This window comes from Rhagoletis pomonella, unplaced genomic scaffold, assembly GCF_013731165.1.
Source record: "Rhagoletis pomonella isolate Grant_MI unplaced genomic scaffold, Rhpom_1.0 Rhpom_scaffold_00011, whole genome shotgun sequence".
Taxonomy (NCBI): domain Eukaryota; kingdom Metazoa; phylum Arthropoda; class Insecta; order Diptera; family Tephritidae; genus Rhagoletis; species Rhagoletis pomonella.
The window spans coordinates 16,596,504-16,605,432 of NW_023458565.1; the positions used below are offsets into that span (position 1 = coordinate 16,596,504).

The 8,929-nt window shown below is 33.9% G+C and overlaps 1 protein-coding gene across 1 annotated transcript in view; it reads right to left on the reverse strand.

Annotated features, from left to right (window-relative positions):
* Positions 1–8,929, reverse strand: part of LOC118746717 (cilia- and flagella-associated protein 298) — a gene marked incomplete in the record, with an annotated part of 91,998 nt that overhangs the window by 64,418 nt on the left and 18,651 nt on the right.

Consider the following 8,929-nt stretch of genomic DNA (forward strand, 5'->3'; position numbering starts at 1 on the left):
CGTCACACTTGTCTAGGCGTCTCTTTTGTTGTTGTTGTTTTTTTTTTTGCTTGTCTTTTCTTGACGCTTGTTCTATTGTCGCATCGAAAAGATGTTTAGAATTTTAAGAAAGTTTTCTCGTTATGGGTTTTGCTTTTTGGTTTAATATGCATGAAAATTTGATGTTGCTGTGGCATAGGAAGCAAGAAATAAATTGGAATTATATTTTTCTATATAAAAGTGTGCGGCGTGTGATAGAGCGAGCACTTTTGGACAGCGCTTATGTTTGCTTTTCTATGCTTTTCTAAGATTTTTGTTTACTCTGTGTGATTTACGGTTTTCGCTCTCGTTTTCCTGTTGTTGTTGTTTTTTTTTTTTGGTTCAGTTGTTCCGCTTTTGATTTTGCGTTGATTTGCTGTCAACTGAATGACAATTCGCTATGGTTTTGCAGCTGGACTTTGCTTGAAACTATTGTGGTGCTTTTATTTGCATTTTTAGTACAGTTGCGTCCTCAAAATAGGTATTTTATTATATATACCTGGCTGATTTGCTGGTTTCTGTCAAACGCTTACTACTTAACCTAGGACCTTTACTGTTCTTAGGATGATTTTACAGTCTGTGGCATACTTTCTAGTCGCTAACTTTTGCGTTGCCTTTCTATACCTGCGCTCCTCTGCTGCTTAGGTTATTCTTATTGCGCCGCTTTATAATCCCAAACCCCACTCATGCATCATGCATCACAGCAGCTCTTCAGTGCGTCCATTATTCATATACCTTAATTATGGCTTAAGTTTCTCGCTCATTAGTCGCTGAATTTGTATTCGGGTTTTTGTGGGCAACAAGCCGCCTACTACTAACCGAGAAACAACCACCACTGGCAGTATCACGTTGCAGGTAGTCGTCTCCACTCGCTTTGCAGTCGCACGCACTTTACACCTTTTTATGCTGTACCCTTTTTAACGGCTAATAACTCGTTGGTGTTTTTCGAGCGATTCGCAATCAATTACCTTGCACTAATGTTACTCATACGCACTGACAGCTGCCTGTTGTACGCTGCCTTAAAGGCTATATTTAGACTATATATATAGCACCACCACCGCTGAACGCTTGGGTTCTATTTCAATTTTACTGGCATGCGCGTGTGTGTGTGTGTGTTTTCTTACTTGCAATTAGCGCCAACACGCCTGCACTAAAAGCGCTTTCATGACACATAGATCTTTGTATGCTGTATTGCTCTGCCTTGCTTCTCTCTCTCTCTCTCTGTTCGTGTGTGCTGGCCTTTTGTGGGCGGCAATTAGTCTGCTACGCACACACAGCGTACGTACAGCCACCAACGTTTGTCTGTTGTGCTTAATTATTTTATAGCTTTGGGTATTTAAAAATTTTATACTCCAAGTTTATGCTGTAATTTCTTCATTTTTTCTTTTTGTGTTTGCCTTTCTGTGCTGCTGCCCTAAGGCTCGCTTTGACTTTTACTGGTAGTTATACGCCTTTTGCTTTGTTGTTGCTCATCAAAAATTCATATGTTGACGACAAAAGTTGATAGTCGACTTGGTGAGTGCCAAAGCAGTGCACTAACACAATACCACGCACAACAACAATGCGACAATGTCAATTGGCTTGCCAACTCAAGTGCTGCCTATGGCAAGGAATTCGTATGTGCGTGCTTGCGTTTGTATGCGTTTGCTTGTTGTACACTTTCACTCAGCACATATATGCTTGGTTGTCATTTGCTGCTTCGGCTAGCTTGCCTTATGTAAGCCAGACTGTGGGCTCTCCACTTTAGCGGGCGCGGTGAAGAAGAAGAAGAAGCAGCAGACAATCCACTAGTAATAGATGGCCGCCGCCGCCGCCGCCACTGCCACCGTCGTTGTTTTTATTTCCTCTGCTTTGTAAGCGCCCAAGTTTATGCTCCTAATTGGCTGTCGTCGTTTCTTCTGGTTATTAGTGAATCTCTCTGTGTATGCGTTTCTTCTTTGTTGTTGAAGTTTGCTTACTATTTTCTTTTTCGCTTTTTGTGAATATGCTTTGCTTATTAATTTATAAGCTTTTTTTGTGCGTCATAAAAACTTATAGTTTATTAATTTTTATTTCTAAATTTGTAAAAAAAATTTCCATCGACTTGTATGTATGCGTGTATGTATTTTTAGTAGTGCTTAGCTTTATTGACGTAACTAATTTTAGAATTGAAGGCGTAGGAGCATTGCTTATTTTGCTTATTTTTGTAATTAGTTGCTTTAAAAATAAAATAAAAGACTTTTTTCACAACAATCTTTTACTAAAACTAAAATTAGTTCAGATTTTCCTTTAGTGTTTTTTGAACGATTTTCCTCCGACAAGCAAATTTACAAAAAAAAATATCAAACAATAAAAAACATATATCACTGGACGGACATTATTGCAGCGTTGTTTTTGTTGTTTGTAAAATGTGTTGGTTTTCTTTTTATTTTTTGTTCCCTTTCCGCTCAACTGCAGCTGTTACGCAGACATTTAGTATTCCTCTTTGTCTTCTTGTTGCTGCTGTTCGTGGTTTTGTTACTTATTATTGCTTTTCTTATTCATTTACTCTATGCCGCAAGATTCTGTAACAAGCAATTGGACTCACAACAATTCGATCTGATCTGACCTGACTTGGTTGGCTGCCTGGCTGGCGCTAAGCTAGTAGCCCCGCAGCCGTGGCGCGCTGTGGCGTTGCTCGATATTGGCAGCGTTTGCCAAAAAAAAACGTTTGCGTTCTAGTTTTGGAGAGTTGCTGAGGGGAGGCTGGCTGGTAAGAGTGCGCACTGGAAGTGTGTGGTAGTACACGTAGTTACTCAAGTTGTTTGTTGATTTATTGATTGTTGCAATATGGAAGGAACACAAAAAATATTTCGCTTGCACTTATTGCAGCTTACAATGTTTGTTTTTCTAGTTTCTTGTTTTTGTTTTTTTTTTTTTTTGGTTGCAATTCGCTTCTTTGCAGCTCTATGGCGGCATCAGTATAGCCATTTTTGTTGTTTTTGTTTCACTTTTTTTCAATCACTTTTTATTTTTTTTTTCTATTTTTTTATAATCTACTTTGCTCTGCACTAGCGCTATGAAGCTGCTGCTGCACGCAGTTACACTCTTGGCCGCATTCGCAGCTGGCGTTGATGTATGACATGTAATTTTTTGTATTTTTCGTGTTTATGCCGCAGTGGATTTGTATTATTTATGATCCTCTTTTTTAGCACATTTGTAACTGTTGTTAAAACAAACGTTATTTTTCACTGTTAACACTTTCTGCTTTTGCTTTTTATGCTTGGCATTTATTTATGTGTCATTATTAAAGTCCACGTCTGTAACAGTTATTTGCTTAAAAGTAAATTTTTTCTCAATTTAAAAACTTGTTTAATACAAAGGAAAGTGCAAAATTCCATAATTCAATGCTCCATTTCACTTATACGAGCTTTTGCACTATCCGTACTAAATTATTTTTCAAACCTTAAAATGTTTTACATGCAGCAAGCAACTGGTTATTTGCAAAAATATTTCTTTGAAGGTGACAAAAAGCGATCGAAATGAATGTATACTATTAAAAAAACTCAGCCATCTGCTAAACCTTAATCCTATTCTTAATCTTAAACTTCATTTTTATCTTTATTGTTGTTTCTGTCTTTATTGTTATCATTGTCTTTATCTATTTTACTATATTTATCATTATTTTTACCTTTGTCTTTATCTTTGAATTTGTCTTTATTATTATATTTATATTTCTCTTTATCTCAGTCATTACTTATAAATTGCGGATTTATTGCCATTTTTCGCAATTTACTTGAGGGTGTACTAAACAAATGGACCTCGAATTCGTATTCAGCGGGTTGAAATACATGTTAGTAGGTGGGTCTGGTTAAATTCACAGAAAAAAAAAATACACAGTGAAATGCCTAAATTTGGCATATTGTAGTTTCGGCAAGCTACCTAACGCATAGTTTAATGGATAAGAGCAAACTACTCGGTGATGATCTGAGGAAGTACATCAATAATTTATCAAAATTGGTGCCCGGTACTAAAACCCGGGAATTTTGAAAAGTGGTATCCGGTAAAAAACCGATTCCATTTTCGAAATCACCGCGAAGTAGTCCTTGTAGGAGTAAACTTTCAACTAATTACTACTGCCTCTTGTTTTTTTTTTCTACATTTGTTCATTTGTACATCAGTGATGGTAGCAGCGGGCCGGTAGTTGTCAATAGTTTTTAATTGACCAAGGCTTCTTTGAGAGCAGCAAGGGAGCGCTTCTTTCTAATCACCCAAAATGTTAAAATACAATGAAGTATGAAATTAGGAAGGGAGCGCTTACTGCTGAATATGGTGCGCTCCAATAGAACTAATGGAGCGCTTCTGGCCCCGTTGGGTGGCTTTACGTGACACTCGTATGACAAAATGTTAACAAAATGTTTGCATAGTAATTAAATGGCCCCTTATTCAGTAAAAAAAAAGTTACAACTCTTGGTAGTAGCCATTTAAAGTTATTAGTAAACATACGCGCTAACGTGACGTTACAAAAAAATAAAGTGGATTTTGACTTCGAAGTTTGGAAAATTGTATAAAAGTTTTTGTAGTAATATTGAAAATGTGTAAGGCTAATTTTTCAAGTTTTTAAATGTAGAAATCTTTTCTGCTTTATGTATAATCAGCTAAACTATCTGACGTGACGTTACCTGGCGTTACGTTACTCAAATTTCCATTGACAATATTTTGTTAATATAGACTTTTTAACGGGAAGAAAACATGCATTTTATGTCGAGCGTGCTTTTTACTTGGAATCAGAACCAGCAGCGGTTCCATTTCTTGCAAATCTCTGTCCTAAATACTACGTTTCAACTAAACATGCCAAATGTGAAACAAATCAGAGCATAAATACGGGCTTTCAAACCAGTAAATATTATAAATAGCAGCTAAATCGGCCTGTAAATAAGTTAGATATAGGACATTTAATTTTTTTACGCGATAGACTTTCGCTGTAAACGCCCATACATATGTATGTACGTATACATATGTATGACTCTCAAAATCACATTATAACAGAAGCTTTGGGTTCTTAGTAATATGATTTAATATTTTATATTTGGTTGTTGGTGCTTCGGAGAGGGTAAGATTATTATCCGAGACTTACATTCGCACTAACGGTGATCCCATTCAAACCTTCTTCCCCCTCACATTACCCTTGTTGCCGCTGTATCTATTTACTTTGTTTACACAAAAAGTACTTAGAATAAATCATTTCATCTATTGTATATTTTTCATTGTTCTATGCGCTTCTTTAGCTTTTCTCAGTTACTTGAACGCTTTCAGTCGCCGTCAACAATGCAAATGTATTTCTTTGTTTTTGTTGTTATTGTTCGTGTTTTACACCCACTTACAACCTACTATCGTTTCGGATTGCACAATTTAACCCACATTGTTTATGTATAGCTACAAATGTATGTATGTATGTATGCAGATGTAGTTGTGCCCAATGTAGGTGTTGGCTTTACAAGTTCTTAGCGTTCAACATTGTTGTTATTTCAGTTTAAGTTTTTGTATTTGTGCAGTGCGTACACCTACTTGCACACTCAAATTTACTCAACAATATTTTATGCATTTTATTCATGACCTCTTATCTATTGTTTAATGGCGTTATTACTATTGTTGGATCAACAAGAACAAGTAGGGTTACTTCGTATTGTTAGCACATCTTAAGGAGTTTTAGTTTATGTACATATGTTGTACATACATATTTTACATACATACATAGTTATATGCAGATTGTGTTGTTGTTAACTAAACTTGTTTTATTTCTTACCCAAACAAGATGCTTTTGTTATTCTGCTTTTTTATTTGTGCAATTGCGTATTTATTTTGGCTTTTTTTCGACGATTGATAGTGGCATGGAATCGTAATTCGTAATAATAGATCTGGGCTTGAGTATAACAGTTGTGATTATCAGGTGCCGGATGTGACTGGGAGTTTAATATTGCTCGAAACGATAATGAAATACACATTTTTACAAATGGCTGCAAAATGGATATTAGAACAGGATCTGCCTTCGTCTCTCAGAAATTATCTCTGTGAGAGTCATATAGACTCCTGAATCACTGAAGCGTCTTCCAGGCTGCGACATATACATACATACAATTGACATTACGGGAAAGCTAGTTAGTGAATTACACTGTAAGGATAATTTCAAGTCTTGAAATGGCAAAAAAAAACACCGAAACACGTGAACTTAAGACTGGGTCATAGATTACGGATCCGTATACCGTTTCTCCAGGTTAGGGCATTTTCCAAGATATTTTAGCTTTTATGAAAGAAATTTAGCAAGGAAGAAATAACAATATTTATTAAAACATGTTTTTTTTACAAAAAAAAAATCAAGCTACTAGCGATGAAAATCTATGGGTAAATAAACAAGTTGTGAATGGTCAAATGAAAATGTGCAATCATTTTTTGTATGAAATAGGGGCAGAAAGGAATGTTACTCATACGCCATATCGTACATAGCCGTATTCGTACATACTCGTTCATGGCGTATGAGTAACATTTTCCACGTTAAAGGGTCGTCTGCCTCAGTCAAAGAAAAATCACAAGAAAAATTTTTACGTTGTTTTTTTTTTTGTTGCTTGAAAAAGTACTTTGCTATTGCTGTTAATTTTCTTGAATAAATAAATATAAGAGAATTTTTTTTTGAGAGCTGCACACTGACTTAAATATTTTGACAGAAGTAGATTTCTTTTCCATTTCTTGTGCGTCGTTTTATATGCATTTTTTATTTTTCTTCAGAGCTGAAGACAGGCCTTAAAGTATGAATTAGTATTCATTCACAATACAAACTTAAAATGAAAATATTAAAAAAAGAGTGTACAGATCCATAATCTACGACCGACAATTAAATTTACGTGTCTCGATGTTTCTTAGGGCCAAATTCACAGTGCGTAGTTAACTCAGAATCGGCAGTTAACTCAGAAAGTCAGAAAATATCAGGAAAATTTTGGTTTTGCTTTTGTCATAAAATATAAAATCAATAGGTTTTCTAGATCGAAATATCAATAAAATTTACTAAAACTTGCGGTTATAATTTTAAAAAGGATAGTCGATACGGTCGTTAAGAGCTGGATGTAATATATTCATTTCGATCACTTTCGGTACTGCTTTTTTAACGAAAATGCACTCTGACTATTCTTCCTCATAGTTTAAGCTGTCTTTTAGGAGTTTGGCTGTTTTCTAAAGGACTCATATAAGCTTCATTATAGTATGTATGTATATATATGTAGTTTATGAATATGCCAAAATACGAGTATCAGTTTAACGCATCAGGGACCTTAATGGTTATGAAATTTATAATAAAAATCATAATTTAACCCTTATAGTTGGCATAATATCAAATTTAACCGTTATCTTATGATCTTTTTTTTTATTGACAATAACACTGTGAGACAAATGGTAGGGGTCAGTGATCGGGAAGGGTTCAAACTACCGGGGAAAGTTATATCGGTAAAAAAGAAGATATACGTGTCCCGGCGTTTCGCTGGGTCACGTCTAGGAATCGAGATATATCGATTTGAAGTTAGTAACTATCATATAGGGGAAATTGTCACCTTTGGTGGTCTTTTTTTTTTACATAACTCGAGAACCACTAGTCCGATTTTGTTCAAACAAATTTAAAAAAATTAAAAATTACAATTCCTTTAATCTGTTCATATATTGTTTTTCTATATAATCAACAGTTTTGCCGGTAAAAATAAATGTATGAAGAAAAAAAATATTTTTTGCTTAAAATATAAAATTTTTTTAATTTTTAAATTCATAAAAAATCCAAAACGGAAAAAAGGCAAGTCGTATTACTTTCACGCAAAGTCACATAACCTTTAAGCAAAATGAGACATAGATCATGAAAATCGATGGACGCGTTTCGCCTTTATTCACAATTAAGTGAAGGCATCTCATTTAGACAAGAATATTTCCCCTATATGATAGTTACTAACTTCAAATCGATATATCTCGATTCCTAGACGTGACCCATCGAAACGCCGGGCCACGTATAACTTGTTTTTGACCGATATAACATTTCCCGTTGGTTTCATCCCATCCCGATTTTGACTGTCGCATAGTGTAATTGTCGTTTTGGGATTTTTATTTTTCGATCAATGTTTTTTCTTTCTTGTACGCCAGAAAGAAAAAAATCAGAAAAATATTAAAATATTAATGCAAATGTAACGGTTAAATTATGATTAAATTCATAGTGTTTTCGCACAAATTTTGCACTTTACTTCTAATCTTTTTTCGAACATATTATAACCGTTATTATAAGATTTAGATTTTTAAATCATAAAAGATTTAAATCATTCATAACAACGACGATAAAAAAAAATAAATAAAATCTAAATTTTGCTACTATTTTGATCGAAAAAATAAAAATCTAAATGTAGCGATTAATTTTGACCGAAAAAATAAACTCCAAATATGTATTATGACTATTCTCGGTCTAAAAAAAACAAAAATCATAAGATAACGGTTCAGTTTACTCGTTTACTCAGAAAATCATAAATCTAATTTTAACGATTAAATTATAACTTTTCTTACAAATTTCTGAACCGCTAAGGCCCATGATTAATACCAAAAAACGCTAATCATAAAATATTGAAATCGATCATAAGAACGCAGTCTCCATCATAACGGTTAAAAATTATTGAAAAAATTTAAATATAAATTCAGCCATAATTCTTGATCCAAAATCAATAATCAATTAATAACAATTTTGTAATGATCTAAAAATAAAAATGTTGATACATAACGGTTCATTACCTAATAAATTCTTTTTTATGCATATGACTAATTATTTATTTTCTTGTTTGTTTTTTATATTTTTTAATCTGATTTAATTAAATTTAACTTTGGTTTATTTTATATTATTTTATTTTATTTTATTTTATTTTATTTTATTTTATTTTAT